General features: G+C 42.0%; 1 protein-coding gene across 4 annotated transcripts in view; it reads right to left on the minus strand.

Annotated features, from left to right (window-relative positions):
• BMAL1 (basic helix-loop-helix ARNT like 1) overlaps positions 1–9889 on the minus strand; it is a 94741-nt gene extending 84852 nt beyond the window's left edge. For all 4 annotated transcript variants that reach the window (XM_054971483.1, XM_054971482.1, XM_054971485.1 and 1 more), the window contains exon 1: positions 9776–9889. The gene's annotated coding sequence lies outside the window, so the exon portion shown is untranslated. The remainder of the gene's footprint in view (positions 1–9775) is intronic.
• Positions 9890–16294: the final 6405 nt, after the last annotated feature.

Genomic DNA, 16294 nt, shown 5'->3' on the forward strand with positions numbered 1-16294 from the left:
TGTTGAGACCTGAAGGGCTGCTGGCCAAATGGACACCTCTCAGATCTTTTCAATGACCTTGGAAGAACCCTCTTCTTATCTCTGGTCTCCACGAGGATTTTGTCCAACTGTTCTCTGAAGAGTTTACCGCCCGTGAAGGGATACGCCATCGGTATAGTCTTGGCTTGTATATCTGCTTGCCATGCGCGGAGCCAGAAGAGACGCCTCGCTGATGTAGTTGTAGCCATAGCTCTTGACACGAAGGTCACTGCGTCCAAAGTGGCGTCTGCCGTGAACAAGTTAGCCTTCAGGATTCTGTTGGACCCCTCAAGGAGCCTTTTGCCGTTATTTGGAAGGAGCTCTATCAGTCTTCGGATCCACACCACCGAGGCCCTGGAAACAGTTGACACTATGGCTAGGGCCCTGACTGCCGTAGCCATGGCTTCATGTGCTCTCTTAAGAGCCCCATCTCCTTTCTTGTCCAGGGCGTCTTTTATTGATCCTTGTCCGTCTTCCGAAAGTAGGCCTTGCGACTGAAGTGCCGTCACGGGGGCATCCACCACCGGTACCTGTAGTAACTCAGATGCAAAATCAGGTAAGGCATACAACTTTGTTGTGGAATTTGAAAATTGTTTGGGGGCTGCTGGTTTTGCCCATTCTGCCCTCAACTGTCTCTCAAAGAACTCAGGGAAGGGGAAGACTCTAGCTTTTTCTTCCGATCTAGGAAAAAACTCCCTGTTCCCCTTGAGTTTAATATTGTGACCCTGCGCCGCCGCCTCCTCCCCTTTTGGGATTTCTCTAAGGTCAAGGGCTGCCAAGGTCTTAGACAGGAGGTATTGATAGTCCTCAGCTGGGAACAATCTATAGGACTGTTCTACTTTGGAAGTCTCTTCCTCCTCCTCTTCCTCAGAGAGGAAGCCCCCTATGTCAGAGCTCTCATCTTCCAGCCAGTTGGTAGATCTAACTACTTGCTTGCCTATGGCCTTTCTAGCCACCTTTGCGGGCCAGGTATTGCCTGTTTCCTGACTAGTGCTGGCACAGGCTGCCCCCCTGGAGCTCTGTTTGCTACTGTAGCGTTGAAACTCAGATTGGCATAGTGACAGTAATTCTTTTCTCAAGGACATACTAATCGCCTCCAAGATTGCTGGAGGAACAGAATTGACGTTGTTGGGGGTACTCACGGAGGCTTCTCGGTCCATGCGGCTGGAGCTCTGTTCTTCTGGAATGCATGCATGCCGAATTTCTCCTGCTGGGAGATTGGCAAGCACGGAGACGTCGTCTTCTGGCGGGAAAACTTCTGCCGCAGCCGAGCTTCCCGCCGAAAAAGAGCTCCGCTGCACCACAGCGCCCTCGGCCGGCTGGATGGCACGTGCGGCCTTCCCCTGCTCCTTCTTCGTCATCCGGAGCCGTTTGGGGGGTCTGGCCTCTGAAGTGGAGCGTTCCTCGCAGGGAACGTGTGCAGGCCGCGGTGGCATGCCAGTGCCGGCTGCACTCGGCCCTGTCGATGGCAAGACAGTCTCCTGTGTCTTGCTTGATGGTCTGTCCAGGAAACTGTCTTCAGAGTCTGAAGACTCCCTGGCTGCCATCCTCTTCAGTTCTCCCTCACAGATGAAAGGAGAAAAAGGAAAAGAATACAGAAAGAAAGGAGAATCGGAAGCAATCAATAGCAATTAGTAGTAAAGGGGAAAAGAAGGAAAAAAGGAAAGTGAAAGTAATGAGATGAATGGTAGCAGAGCTATCCAAAGTTATAACTGCTCTCCCCGGAGGCAGGAAAGAACTGAGGAGCGAGAGGGTGGCCCCACCTACCAGAGGAAGAGGAAGAAAATTCTACTTCCTGCCTCCCCGATAGGATGGTGGGAAACACCCAAGATGTCCTCTGCCTCAGAGGGAGAAATGCCAAGTACAAAAATCAGCCATGAAGGAAAAGGTTAAGTGCACTACCCACCAATTAAATTTGCAAGTTCTCAGGGTTGCTTTCAGTAGAAGTGAGAAAAGATACACATATCTACACATAATATCTATTTTTGTTCTCTATGAGCATAGAATTGCAGTCTCAGCAAGCAACAATTTGCTTGTCTGAGTAAATCAGTCTATATCTGCTACTACCATAAAGAAGCACAAATAAGAAAAACAAATCAGTAATACTTAGACTGCAGCCCTAGCAACCATTAGAAAGCATTTCAGTGAACTAAATTATCATTCTTCAAAGCTGCAATACTATTCTTACGAACATGGGACTATGTACCATTCACCTCAGTAGGACTGACGTAGGATTCATCAGTTTACATGTTTTAAAGGAAGGTGTGAATAGGTATTAAGGAGTTGTGAATGGGGTTACAACAGCTTTAAAACACATTACAGTATTCACCACTGAAATGTCTATGAATGATACTGTTTGCTCTCAGAGCAGCTCATTGGCATCACTCCTACTCGAATTTAACCCAGTATACTACAGTGTGGCATCAACCCAATATTACAAATTGTTCCAGCTCCAGCAGCTGACTTGGAAATGTGTCTGATGTTGAGAAGCTTAATATCAAGCTTCTCAAATAGCATGAGCCTCAAAAGGTTACCAGTGTGTATGCGCCAACTAACACTCATTGCAGCCGTATGTGAGAAAAGATGGTATGGAAGTTGCTGATTCTTTAAAAAGTGACCTTTCTAGCATAATGGATTCAGACATAGCCATCTCCTTTACAGGAAAGAGTGAGAGAGAATTAAACGATTGTTTTTGCTACTGTCCCACAGTTTTGTCTTCACTGTTGAAGAACTGCCAAGAGTTTGACAGCGTTAATAGAGTTCAAAGCAGTGGAAAGGGAGATGAGGCTCTCCTTTAGATTTATAGTAAAGGTCACAAACAGTTTGCTTTGCTTTTAGTTAATCTCAGGTATCAAGTAAAGTTTGACAATTATACCAAGGTCCTTGTTAAAATTGATTAAGGACCATCAGTTTCCAAAGATGAATTATTATCACAGGCATTTCCCATCTTCCCTCCAATTACAATTAATTTTTTGGAAGAATGCAGCTGAGAAGGCATAATGATTCTGTCACACATGAAGCTACAAGACAGACTTGAGAGTCCATCTGGCCCAGTATGTCCTGCTCCAACTAGCAGCAGCTCTGAAAAGTCTTTTTCACTTCTAAGATCCTTATTTTTTTAACTGGAGATATTATGAAATGAATTTGAGACCTTTTACATGCAAAGTGTGTGCTCAGCTACTGAGCTATAGATGTGTATACATAAATGCCATAAGATGTGAAAAGGGCCCAATTCAGCTCCGTCAGGCTTTTGCTAGAGTTAGCTCTCATGGCTCTTTATAAAGTCAACACAAACTCCTACATATACCCCAAAAAGTAATCCAACAGATGTTCTTCAACTTCAGACACTATTTCTGTAGAATGGCATTATGCAAGACAGAAAGGATCTTGCCATAATTCTACTTTCTCAGTAAATCTGTGCACACCACACTGTGTTACCATCACTGGTAGTCCTCTAGTTAAGATAAACATTGCAGCAAGGAGGGACAAAGCACAGAACCAGCAATCAGACAGTATAAACTCATATCAAGAGCTGTGGAAGAGTTAGAATTGAAAAACAAAAATAAACCTATTTTCAGGACTTCTATACATAAAGGAGAAGTAGATATCAGCAGCAATATACTACAATTAATGGCAGAGAATTAGAATAATTCTAATATTTTCCTCATTTCTGTGTAAGGAAGCTTTTTGTACCATTCTGCATTAAAAATAACCCCTTAAAGTGTGCTATTTATGTACTTATTGTGAAACATCAGGTCCTTCCTATGTTAGAGATTGCTTTAAACTGCTCCCTCTAGAACATTTACCCTTTATGCAAGAAGAGTTCACTAGAACATTCATAGGGGAAGTAAAAGGCTTCTTCCCACTCTCTCGATACACCAATTAATGACACAATGTATGTTAGAAGAATATGATAGATGTTTCCAATAACCATTTAAACACAAAAAGCAAAGGTCTCTAAGTATGCATACATACTTAAAAGTGCATTATTCTGACTTAACATACTAGAATTGTATGGAACGTCTGGACATATCATCTGAACAAAGTCTTTTGAAGTTGCCAATACCTAAGTATTCTCTACTGTGGCTCCTGCATGATGAAATGGCCTGTCCAATGAGATCAGTAAGGCTCCCAGCCACTTATCGTTCTGCAGAACGTGTAAAACTGAAGTGTTAAGGAAGACATTTTTATAAAGGAAATTGGGTTGTAGCTTTAATATCTGTGGAAATTTTAGACAGTTTCATTGTGTTATTTATTTTATATATTATTCCGCTTTGTTGTATCATCTTTCAATTTTTTAAACTACTTTGAGTCTCAAGAAGAAAGGCAGACTGTAAATGTAATAAGTAAGTAAATAAAAAATGAACTAGACAGGCCTTTGGGTAAAGACCGACATTGCCCATTTTAACTTGCACTACCTAAACTACAGATAACAACGCTCTTTTGCTTTCTCCTTTCCAAAACAGACTGAAATATCTGAAAATTATGGACCTTACCTATTTAGCTATAGCTACATCAATGTGGCTTGAGTCTGTTGCTTCCTATAACTTTCAAGGCACAATTGGTGTTGGTTTGACCCCAGACTTCTATAAAAAAGAAAATGTACGGAAGATTTTCTGTGCTACACCACAGTTTGAAACTTCCTTCCCATTCCAGATGTTCTCTCCTGCTTTCTAGTATTTTTTCTTCATATTTCTTTATATTCCTAGAGAGGGTATGGATATGTACAGATATACAAAACAAGTACACTAAAGAGCATTTCTTATATCCTCTGTTCTCTTCCTCTCTAGATCTAAAGAACCTGGAGATAGTGATAATGGCCAGTTGTGTAGCATACCAGGTACAATATATACCCAGTTTAAATAAGGAAGAAAAGGGAAAGGGTCTCTATAGACTCCTTGTGAACGCCTCCCAGAGTCAAACTGAGAAACACATAAAAAAAATTAAGTACAACTTATATTCCAGAGCAGCAGTTTTTAACAACTGTTACTGAAACAGAGCATCAAGCATCTAAATCTAGAGCATCACAGGTCCAGGCTGCACCCTGATCAACAACAAAAAGGGACCAACACCAAAGAAATTGTCTCCTAGTCATATCACAATGTACCTGCTAAAGCTGTCCACAGCATCATCATAACATCTATCTTATTCAAAATATCACACAATGCTATCCACAATGAAATTCTCCAAAAGCCTTGACCATCATCTTCAAGCACTGTAATTTATTCTGTCTGAGGGCCAAGCTACAAGTGACGAATGACACTTGAACGGCAAGTGGATTGAGTGGAGTGCAAGTGAACAGGGAGAAATACACTTGCCGTTCAAGTGTCATTCGTCACTTGTAGCTTCACCCTGAGTTAGCACTTAGGAATTCAGGTTCTCTCAAGAGAGACTTTGGTAGTTTTGCAAGCTTAATATTTTAGCTGTTTTACAGGATATTATTTTAATGACATACATTTAATTTTTAATTACCATGTCAGAGTTTCTGAAATGGAGCAGGCTCTCAAATCAAATCAATGATGTACTGGATCTATACTAACAGTGTACTTATATATCACCCTTCTGGCCAGATTAGTGCCCACTCAGAGCAGTGAATAAAGTCAGTGTTATTACCCCCACAATACAGCCAGGGAGCTGGGGCTGAGAGGAGCAGCTTATCCAAGGCCACTTGCAGAGCTCATGGCAGTAGTGGGATTCAAACCAACAGAGCGCTGATTTGCTACCCAACCAGGTAACTACATTAATTAGCAATTTGTAGCCTGATTGCTGGAAATATCCTCTTGCTTTTGCATGCCACTGCTAAACATGAATTCTTTACCACAGACATCAGTGAACTCTGCGCAACAAATTTACAGCTATTTTGTTGTACCAGATCCAGGCACCTACCATCAGGAATACTGTCTTTTCTGAGCACTCAGACCTTAAGTCATTTTTTCCCAATAAGCATATCCACTGCTATTGCAACTGTTATATGGGATATAGTTGCATTACTGTGGTAGACTACAAATGGAGATGTCTTTGGCATAACATCTCCTCCCATACTATTTTTGGAACATTACAATAGTGCTGTGTGTATGTTTAAAAAGGTTCCCTAGTGGGTCTGTTTTTCCCTCTGTGCTACCAAACATGGCTGATCTAGCACTTTTTAATTTTTTTTGTTTCCAGCAGCAACTGTTTCCCCTTCCTCTTCAAAATGCCCGAAAATTTAAACTTTTTTTCCTAACAATCTTGTGATGCATGCTTACTCAGAAGTAAGTCCCACAAAGTTCAATGGGACAATCAAGAGTGCATAGAATCACAACTCTCTTGTCCTACTAGGTGTGCAACACAACTGAAACCAGCCTTACAGTGAAATCCTAAGCAGAGTTACTCCAATCTAAGCCCATTGAGTTGAATGGGCTTGGACTGGAGTAACTCTGCTTAGAATTTCACTGTAAGTTAAAGCCTATCCTCCAGCAGCAAGGTTCTATGGCATGTGTTCACTCTTACTTAAGAAGTGACCTTGCTTTAAAAGATTTGTGTATGTGGATGAAAACATGGGAAAATGAGAAAGCATGAAGATCACAATTCCTTAAAAAGAAGATTGGGGCTAGTAAGAGTATCCTGGAAATGATGATTTGTTTCAATTCCTTAGAAGAGCCCTTACTACTAAGTCTACAGTCCTAATCATATTAATTCAGATGTAATCCCATTGAGTTCAAAAGGACTTGCATTCAAGTAGATATGTACAGGAGCACAGCCTCAATAAACTACAGTTAGTCCAGCAGAACTACATCTATGTAGTAGTCACACAACACTTCAGACATACACCTAAACCAACTGTATCTTTGAAGAAAGTGAAACTCATTTTTGTCTGTGTGGCCTCCACTGGCAACCACATTTTCTCTCTTTGTCTAAGGCCAAATACAGTAACAGGGACCAAGAAAGACAAAAATATTGACCTCTCACATCATTCTCCATATTTTTTGGGTCATTCACCTGAAAGGGAAACCCAAGTCTATTATGTAACCTAAGGGTCTTCAGATATACCCAATGACCAATACCCTCAGTTCACACAATAACCAACCATAAGAACTTCCTGGACCTGAACTACTACAGGAAGGAAACCATGCCAAGAAGGGAATACACATCAAAATGTACTGGGGAATGTAAATAGTATTCCTGCTTCTTCCATGTTCCTAGTTCTTCCAGTACAAGCAGCTTACCCCTCCTTTTATTGACCTTGGGCAATTGCTTTCAGGGAGTCACAGAATGTAAAAGAAAACATAAGGAATGTAAAACAGGAGAGCAGATAAGCTCAGCCAGCTGTGTTTATACACAATGTGACAGATCAGATCATCTACAATCCTAACAGTTGTTTAAAATTGGGAATAATTTTTGACATAATTACGATTTTGGGTATATGCATAGTTCAGAAAAGCCTAGTGTTAGAGCACAATATACATCTTTTGAAAAGATGGAAACATATGCAAATCCCTCCCAAATCTAAGGAGATGGGAAGAGGTGCAACATAGTGGTCATGAATCATAAAGTTCTCAGTTCAGATCTTTCTGTGATAAACTCATTGGGAGGATTAATTCAAGGTGGCATCTTGTTGCCTCAGCCCCCCCACCCCTGCAATACAGGGATAACAATGATCTTTATGTCTGTCAAGTGCTCTGAACCCTTACAAATTATATGAATAATAGAGAACCAGCGTGGTGTCATGATTGGTGTCATGACCTAAGTTTGAACCCACCCCTCTGCCATAGAAGTTTGATTGGCGACCTTGGGCCAGTCACTCTCTCTCAGCCTAGACTACTTCACAGGGCTATTGTTGAGAAGATAAAATACACCAGGAGAGAACGATGCTGTAAGCTGCTTCAGATCCCTGCTGTGGAGAAGTATAGGGTATCTAAATAAAATATTATTATATCTGACATTACTTTCCCTGTCACTGAAAAAAAATTATTAAAATTAAAGCCTGCAAGTAACATTCTGAAATAGCCATTTTTAATATTTAAAAGGCTCTCTTCTTGACATTTATGTCATACCTAGAGAAATTCTTTACAAATGTTCTCTTTTATTATCTAAGTAAAGCCCTGGTTAAAGTATGTCAATTTACACAGGAAAACCAAAGCAAAGCACCAGACTGAAAATCCAAAATGAACACCAATCTTTGCCTAACATTTAGCTTCTAATTTATTGCCTACTTACTAAATTACTAGGTAAATCCAGAATCATAATGGTGAGGTCATAGGAATATATCCTGTTTGGTGGATAATATAGAATTCTGATTACACACAGTAGCATACACAGTTTGATTTGCAGTCAATAGGTTAACATGTATAATCATTTAGGCAGCACTGAACGGGAAGCTGCACAATAACTACTACAACCTGTCCATCAGCAATACATTTATTTACCGGACATTTTTGCAAAAGAAATATATTAATGAAATCTTTCAAACAATCTAGTTTTTAAAACTTTTAAAAACCTATTCATACGTTATTTAATATGAGGCTGGATCATTCTCCAGGAACTGGCCACAGAGTATGCCAAGCATTAAAAGATACAAATACAACATGGGCACTGGTTAAATGGGCCAAAGAATAACAAGGCTTTTAAATGTTTGTTGGATAATCTCTCAATGATGTACAAGAAAATGCATTAATAAATGCTTTCTTCAATAAACAATCACAGTATCTACTGCATATTTATGAGCATGGCAAATGATTTTAACCTATGAATTCAGAAAAGAACACATTCAAAAAGTATACATCATTTCCCATCAAGAAATTAAGCCACTGGAATCCGACAAATGGAACCAAGTTAAGTATTTTCATTTTAAAAGGCAACTCCACTCATTCATCTTTTGATTTTCTGAATTCTTACTAGGCTTTCATGAGTTACAATTAAATTATATGCAGAATATGTGTTCTAGGAGCCATCATGAAGATGTTAACAAACAAAAAAGTTAAACTACTGTTCAAACTACTGTGGCCTTCCTAAATGATGAATTGCCAGAAACTTTATTTCCAAGCTTAAGAAAGAACTACAGGTTTGCAATGTGAATTCCATAGCGTTTTGGATAGTGCTTAGGTTGAAATGAATTCTGATCAAATGCCACAGAAATTTTATTAAATCCATGTTGTTGTTTTAAGGACAACCTTGATCAAGTATACTAAACTGTGCTCTGTGCTCTCTGGTCATGAGGAAAATTTTTTTATTCAATTTCCTTATCTTTTCCTAAGTGAAACTCATTTGATTTCCTTATCTTTCAGGAGCAAAATGTTCCAATATAACCTGGAAACAAAAGAAGGGAGTATGCATGTACTATACCATATGCATATCCATATCCATACACTTCTCCCTCCTTAGGTCTCCTTACCTCCCCTGAGTGAAACACAGAGAGGAAAAGTCTCTCAGGTTCGCATATGCGTGTGTTATTTATGATGCGTGGGTGTAAAGACACACAATGTCTATATCTGTCATACACCTGAGCACTCGCCACCCGTTTGTGGATAACCAAATCTCAGCCAACACACAGCCCAAAAGGAAATGAACCCCCTTTAAAACCAGACAGGGTCCGATTCTCTCTCCGCTTCCCCCAAGCTCCCCGAGAACATCCACCTCCCCACCAGGAATCCCCTTCCCCGCACTCGATCATTAAACAGGAATCTCCTCCACCATCCCTCCCTCTTTCCCTCCCGCGCCGCCGCCCTTCTTCCTTCCTCGAACCCTGCGACGGATTCCTCCACCACCCCCAATCTCTCACCGCGTCCGGAGGGGCAGGAGGGGGGCTGATAGCAAGCAGCCCCCACAGCGGTACGCCGTAGAACGATGAAAGTAACGCCCGGCGCAAGCAGCCCCTGTACCTGACCTACTTTCCGCCTGGCTTGCCACTGAACGTCGCACCACTAACCTACTTTCCAGCCAATGGCTTCTCCCCCCGCACCAACGCCCGGCCCGCCCTCTGGCCAATCACAGAGCAGATCTACCGAGCGGCCACCCAATAGCCAACAAGTGAGAGCCCGCCACAGTCCTCCCTCCACTGGCCGAGCCAATCTCCACCTTCGGCTGAGCAGTGAACTCGTCGGAATGGGGATTTCGTTGCTCCCTCCCGCTTAAGCGGGGGGGGGGGGCAGCCGGAGTGCGGGGAATCGCGTGCGCTCTTTCCTTGCCGTCTGTTTTGCTCCCGTAGATGGTTGCGTAAGCGACTGCTCAGGCCGGGTGGGACCCGGATACGGCCTTGGCTGCTGCGCCGAGCCTCTCCTGCGCGTCCCGCTGCCGTCAGAACAAGGGAGCCAATGGTCGTTTGTTGGGAACACCGACGTCTATTTTCGCTTGGCTGAGCGGTCGAGATTCTGCTGCCTGTGCCTGTTTTGCAGCCTCTTGGGGATTAGTGGCGGGTGGTGACAAAGGGGGCGCAATCCTTGTAGACTATAGACCAGTCCCTGAGCTTCCTACCTGAGAAAAGCCTGCGCTTTCGTCTTCTGCTGCAGACAGGACCATTCAAGACAATGCTGTCAGTGTATGAATTAGGCTCTGTTTAAAATGGCTTATTTCCTACCCTGTCTGAGAGGGGGAAGGTGCATTTGAATCCCTTGGTAAACACTCCCTTGTACTAGAGCCCCAATTATGCAAAACCTCCAGCCGCTCTGTTGGTTCTACCTTGAGAACTCCTTCACCTTTGGAAATACAGCCAGCCTTCCATAACTGCCAATATTTTTTAGCCTGTTTCAGGCTTGAGGTCCAAATCCTAAAGAGGTAAACTTTGCTTCCTACTAAGTCTTGCTGCCCTTCCAGCTCCTTCCAGCCTGTGTAGTTTCTACTGTTCCTAATCCAGTTACATATACCACCTTTTTATTCTGATAGGACCCCAGAAGAGACTGTGTGAATTGCCTGCCTGCTCCACAACTCTTACAGTGAAATCCTAAGCAGAGTTACTCCAGTCTAAGAAGCCCATTGATTTCAGTGGGCTTAGACTGGAGTAATTCTGCTTAGCATTTCACTGCTAATGGGAGAAAGGAAGCAACACAGGCGCTCAATCTCATGTATTTTTAAAAAATGGCGTATTTTGATTTTATAGTCATTTTATAACAAGACACAGAGTAACAGCAATTAACTATAATTCTATATTACATTAAAGACAAGTATCCCAGAGGGACAGTGGATTTAATGTCATGTACTTTGAGTTTTTCCAGCAGTCCTTTTAAAGAAAGGTGACTTATCTTACAAGCTTTCCTATTAGCTAATCTCTGTTGCAGTTAAATGTTTCCTGAATGGGTCTTGGGTATTTTATTCCACTGGATGGCCATATATATATAGTTTTTTATATAGTTACTCAACTATATAAAAGATTATTACATCAGAATTAACGTATTACTTTGACATCATGATAAAGTTTGCAAATAACAATTTATAAAAAATACTCCTTTGGCCACTCATTCCCCTGTTAATTGCATAGATTGGCACAATTAAATATACTTTATTTTAATGTAACATTGTTGGCATAAGAGCCCCATATTGCAGAGTGGTAAGCTGCAGTACTGCAGCCCAAGCTCTGCTCACGACCTGAGTTCGATCCTGGCTTTAGCTGGGTTCAGGTAGCCGCCTCAAGGTTGACTCAGCCTCCCATCCTTCCTAGGTCGGTAAAATGAGTACCCAGTTTCCTGGGGGTAGAGTGTAGATGACTGGGGAAGGCAATGGCAAACCACCCCATAACAAAAAGTCTGCCAAGAAAACGTTGTGATGTGACGTCCCCCACATGGGTCAGTAATGACTCGGTGCTTGCATAGGGGACTACCTTTACCTTTAACATTGCTGGAAAAATGCTTATAAAAATACTACTTATGATACAGTGCTGCTGTGTATGAATCACTCAATATGGCATTTACATTTTCCTGTTACAATGCACCTCTGAATATCGTATACCATTGACATGTGCATCAAGTATCCAGCTGATATTTCCACCAGATGCATGCTGCCAAGTCAAAACTGTTATTCACTACTAGAAAAAGCTGTCAGTAGGCATATTATTTTCTGTTCATTTTCTTCCATCTATTCCTTAAAGATTATCACTTGTTCAATCTTTCCCTTGCTGAGAACAAATTCTCATTTTAATTGCTCATTATAGGATAGTTTCTTTCTGATTAGAATATTGGTGCCTTAAGAAACATGCTTAACACAAAAAGTGGTATGTGCTGAATATGACCTTTTGTACCAAGCAAGAAATTGGTGGCCTGTTAAAGGGGATAGGTATCCAACATGTGCCATGGTCAGAAACTGTCTATTAAGAGCATAGGTGATTGTGATGCCTCCTCTCTGCAGGAGGTGATGAACCAATTAAAATGGTCTATCCCAAAGATCCTGTTGAATTCCAGAATGTTCTGTGGAATTTTGTGTCCCAAAGCAGGAATTCTGTTGATGCTAGGGGAGGTATGGGATAGGAATGTTTTAGGAGTAATAGATAGCATCACTCCTCAGTGTTCTATACTTTCTCTAATGCTTTTTAATATCTGTGTGAAACTTCTGAGGGAGAGCATCCATTGCTTTGAAGAAGACTGTCATACAGAGCGGTTTTAATCTAGTTTTTTTAAGATCGCTTTTTGGTGGTCCTAGATGTGTGCCAATAGCTGTGTTGTGACTGGAGGCCACCTTGCTTTCTCTGGAGTGTAGCTCATTGGACTATGGCAGTAAATTTCAATTGAGGCTTTTCTTTGGGAAAAACCATAGTGAATTCTTGATTGTACTTGCTAATGATTTTTTTTTAAAACGGTTGCTGAAATAGATTATAAAAACATGTTTGGGTTATTTTATCCAGCAGCTCAAATTGTTTGGATGTGAAAAGCAATTTCTGATATAGTATAGAAAATTAATGATATTAATTATCAGTGTTCAGAGTCTGCTGCTAGAAATTCATTCTCTCCATGGTTCTATGGATTAAATCCTCATCAAATAAATTGTGAGAGCAGCTCCCAGGGGTCATTGGGAGACAGGCTGAGCCATCCCTAGCATCATGCTTGTGAGCGAGACAGACTCCCAGGTTGAACAACTGCCTGAGGCAGGATGCTTCAGAAGCCAGGCTGGAACCGCAGTCTGAGTGGAGTGATAGGAACTGTAATGGCAACCTGCATGAAGGAGAATAGACACATGAACAGTGATGATGAACAGCATCAGCACCAGCCACCGCCATACCTGCAATGCCACAGGAGCTGCCAGTAGACCCATCTAAGGAAGATGCTGCCACCACCCAAATGGCACCCATCCAGTATGGAAGTGCTCTATGAGTGTGAAAATTGGTTTGCTGCTGCTGCTCCATTGGGATCTGTTCCTACAAGGAAATGAGTCCCAGGCAACCTTGGCCGCCTTATTCAGGGAGTACAATGGGACAACTCCTAGCCACCCCAACCCACAGTTGTGCCCTGTCCTCTGTATGGGTGGGGTCCAGTCAAGGTTGTGTGCTAACATATCTGTGCGAGGCTGCAAGCATCCTTGCCTCCCTCCTGTCTGAGGTAGCTTTCCTGGGTACACTTTCCTGGGAATCTTCCTCATTGCATGACATGGGCCATGGTGCCTGAAGGGCCAGGCTCAGGCTACCCCCCACAACATTCTGTTGGCCTCAGTTGTGGAAGCTGGCATGGTAGAGGCAGCACCTGGCTTCGTGCAAGGGAAATGTTGGAGGTGGAGGTGGACAGCTGGGCTGAAGCAACCAAATTCCCAGCTTTTGCTTACCTGTTACTGCATTCTTGCCCCTTAAAGCCGGGCCTCTGGAGATGGGGTACTCATTAGGAGTCTGCAGTAAGAGATGTTAGCCCCACATGGATTTTTCCCTCCCCCTGGAATGTTAATGCTAAGTGCTTGCCCAGTATTGCTAAGTGACCACTCTGTGCTTTTCCCACCACCAAGGTGCCATGCACTCTGTCCACATGGCTGAAAGCTCTGAGACAGAGTCCCATGCTGTGTGCCTTACCTAATGAGTTCCAGGGTGTCCTGGCAGGGATTTATGTGGGGTGGGGGGATTGAGTGCTGTGGAGGGGTTTGTCTGCTATGGAACAGGAGGGGATTGGTTGCCGCTGTAGTCACTCTGGGTTCCTTCTGGCCATTTGTGTGGGGCCACGTGGATGGGGGATGGTTGACTTCCCTTTGCTTGGGCATCTATAGACTACTATATTTTTTCATGGCGTAACTTTCCAGCACTGTTGGGGGGACAGTTCCCAGGCTGGAGCAGCTTAGGGAGCTGACAAATTTCTGACACACACCCCAGCCTGCCTACTCCCACATAGGGATGTTCAGTTTGATTCAGAATTTGAATTAACATGTCAAATTTTGGCTGATTCGATGAAATCTGGGTGTTCTTGAAAAATGTCACGTCCAGCCCCCAGATAGCCCCATGATATTTTTCCCCATAGAGAATAATGGAAAATGGGTGGGGGCAATTTCTTTGGGGGCCCATAAAATTGGCCCCGGGGTCCAATCTTCATGAAACCTGGGTAATCTTTAGAGGATAGTTAGGACCAGGTTCCCTCCAAATTTGATGGAATTTGATTGAAAAATGACCCCCCCCCCTCCAGCCCACCAGATAGACCCCAGAATGATTTTTCCCTTAGAAAACAATGGCCAAATGTTTCTGAAATACCTGGACTGAATTAAAGAATCAGTTCAGAATTCAGGGAATTCTGAATTCTTATTTTTTTCTTTCCTCAGATTCTGGAAAAAAAATCTGATTTACCAAACTTTTTTTGCTGCACACTCCTAATCCCACGCCTGCACAGGGATTTCCTCCTATGGCCCTCTGGTGGTTGTGGTACAGCAGCACTGGTGCCTGAGACTGGTGGGGTGTTGCTAGAGTGTTACACCAACGTAACTCCTGCTTCTGTTTATGTAAGTGGAAGATACATTGATGTTAGGGCTAGTCAGCTCCTCCTCCCTCCTTAGGATTGTACTGTAAATGGCATTAAGAAGAAAGCACTTTAAGAAATAACAGAATTTTCCCTTAATTATTCAGCAACAGACTTCTTAAGCTGAATAACAAAAGTAAAAATGTTTGCCTCCCCCCTCCTATTAATTACTTTTAACTGATTTGTTTAGCCATGTTAGTATTATAAAATCTGAGATTTGGAAGCAAATTTTAATTTGTTTTTGTTTTAAAATACATATAAGTAACACCATGAACATTCCTGCAGCATTTTATTATGATGCAGATGCATGAGACAACACTGCAACAGAATGGTAGAGGCTGTTGACACAGTCAACAGTGAAATTGTAAATTTATTTATTTACTAATCTTATTTAAAACATTTTATGCCACGTTTCCACCCTTATAGGGTCCCCAAGACAGCAAACATTTGAACATCAAAACAATGTTTAAAATAATATAAACACACAACAATAGAACCATGGAGGAGGGCAAATAACAGTTATTGGGAGTATGCCAAATGAAAAAATCTTCATCTGTTGGCAGAAGGCACTAATAGAGACAGACAAATCTTCCTGAGGAGGGAGTTCCAAAGTTTTGGTGTCACAACCATGAAGGTCCTTTCTCGGGTTGCCACCCATCTAGCCTCAGATGGCAAGCTAAATAATGATGAATAAAAAAATAAGATTGTGGCATGTGTTTAATTGTGGGAGATTTATAAAGCCGTTTAAACTTAAAACAGAGTTAAATAAAGTTTGAGCTGTGAAGGCATGATTAAAACTATTGGCTAAGAATGTGAAACTTTCTAGTAAACCCTTTGTTATTCGAATAAATTATTACAGAATATTCTTTTTTTTCTTTCTTTTTTTGAGGAGGCAAAGGAGTATTTTCTAGCTATTTCGGGATGTGGTTGGGGAAATGGTTGGTAAGAAAAGCACTGAAAGCTGTGATTGAGGCAGACTCTCCCCTGCACTGCATCATAATATTGTAATTTCTTGTTGCTGGTTTATACCATTTATGATATCATTTATCACCTTAGTCCTTCCATATCTTGGAGCTTACCATTGTGACAGGCAGGACTGGTTCTAGCTCCAACTCTCCTCAGAAATAGCCAATGTGAGCTGGTGGAATGCTGGGCCAATGACTGTTGAAAAGCAGTTACTGGGGGAGAAGGCTTGGAGGCTACTAAGGAAAGTCATTAGAGAGATAGCTGGCTGTTAATCTGTTAAGTAGTAATCATTTCCTGTTTAACTGCAATATCGATGAGTTTTGAACCCATTCTCTCCTATGTTCCATGTTAAAAATAAAAGTTATTCATTCTGTTTTAACTCTGGCTGGCATGAAGTTATTGCTGAGGGGAAATAAAACACGTACAAA

Source organism: Eublepharis macularius, chromosome 2 (genome assembly GCF_028583425.1).
Source record: "Eublepharis macularius isolate TG4126 chromosome 2, MPM_Emac_v1.0, whole genome shotgun sequence".
Taxonomy (NCBI): domain Eukaryota; kingdom Metazoa; phylum Chordata; class Lepidosauria; order Squamata; family Eublepharidae; genus Eublepharis; species Eublepharis macularius.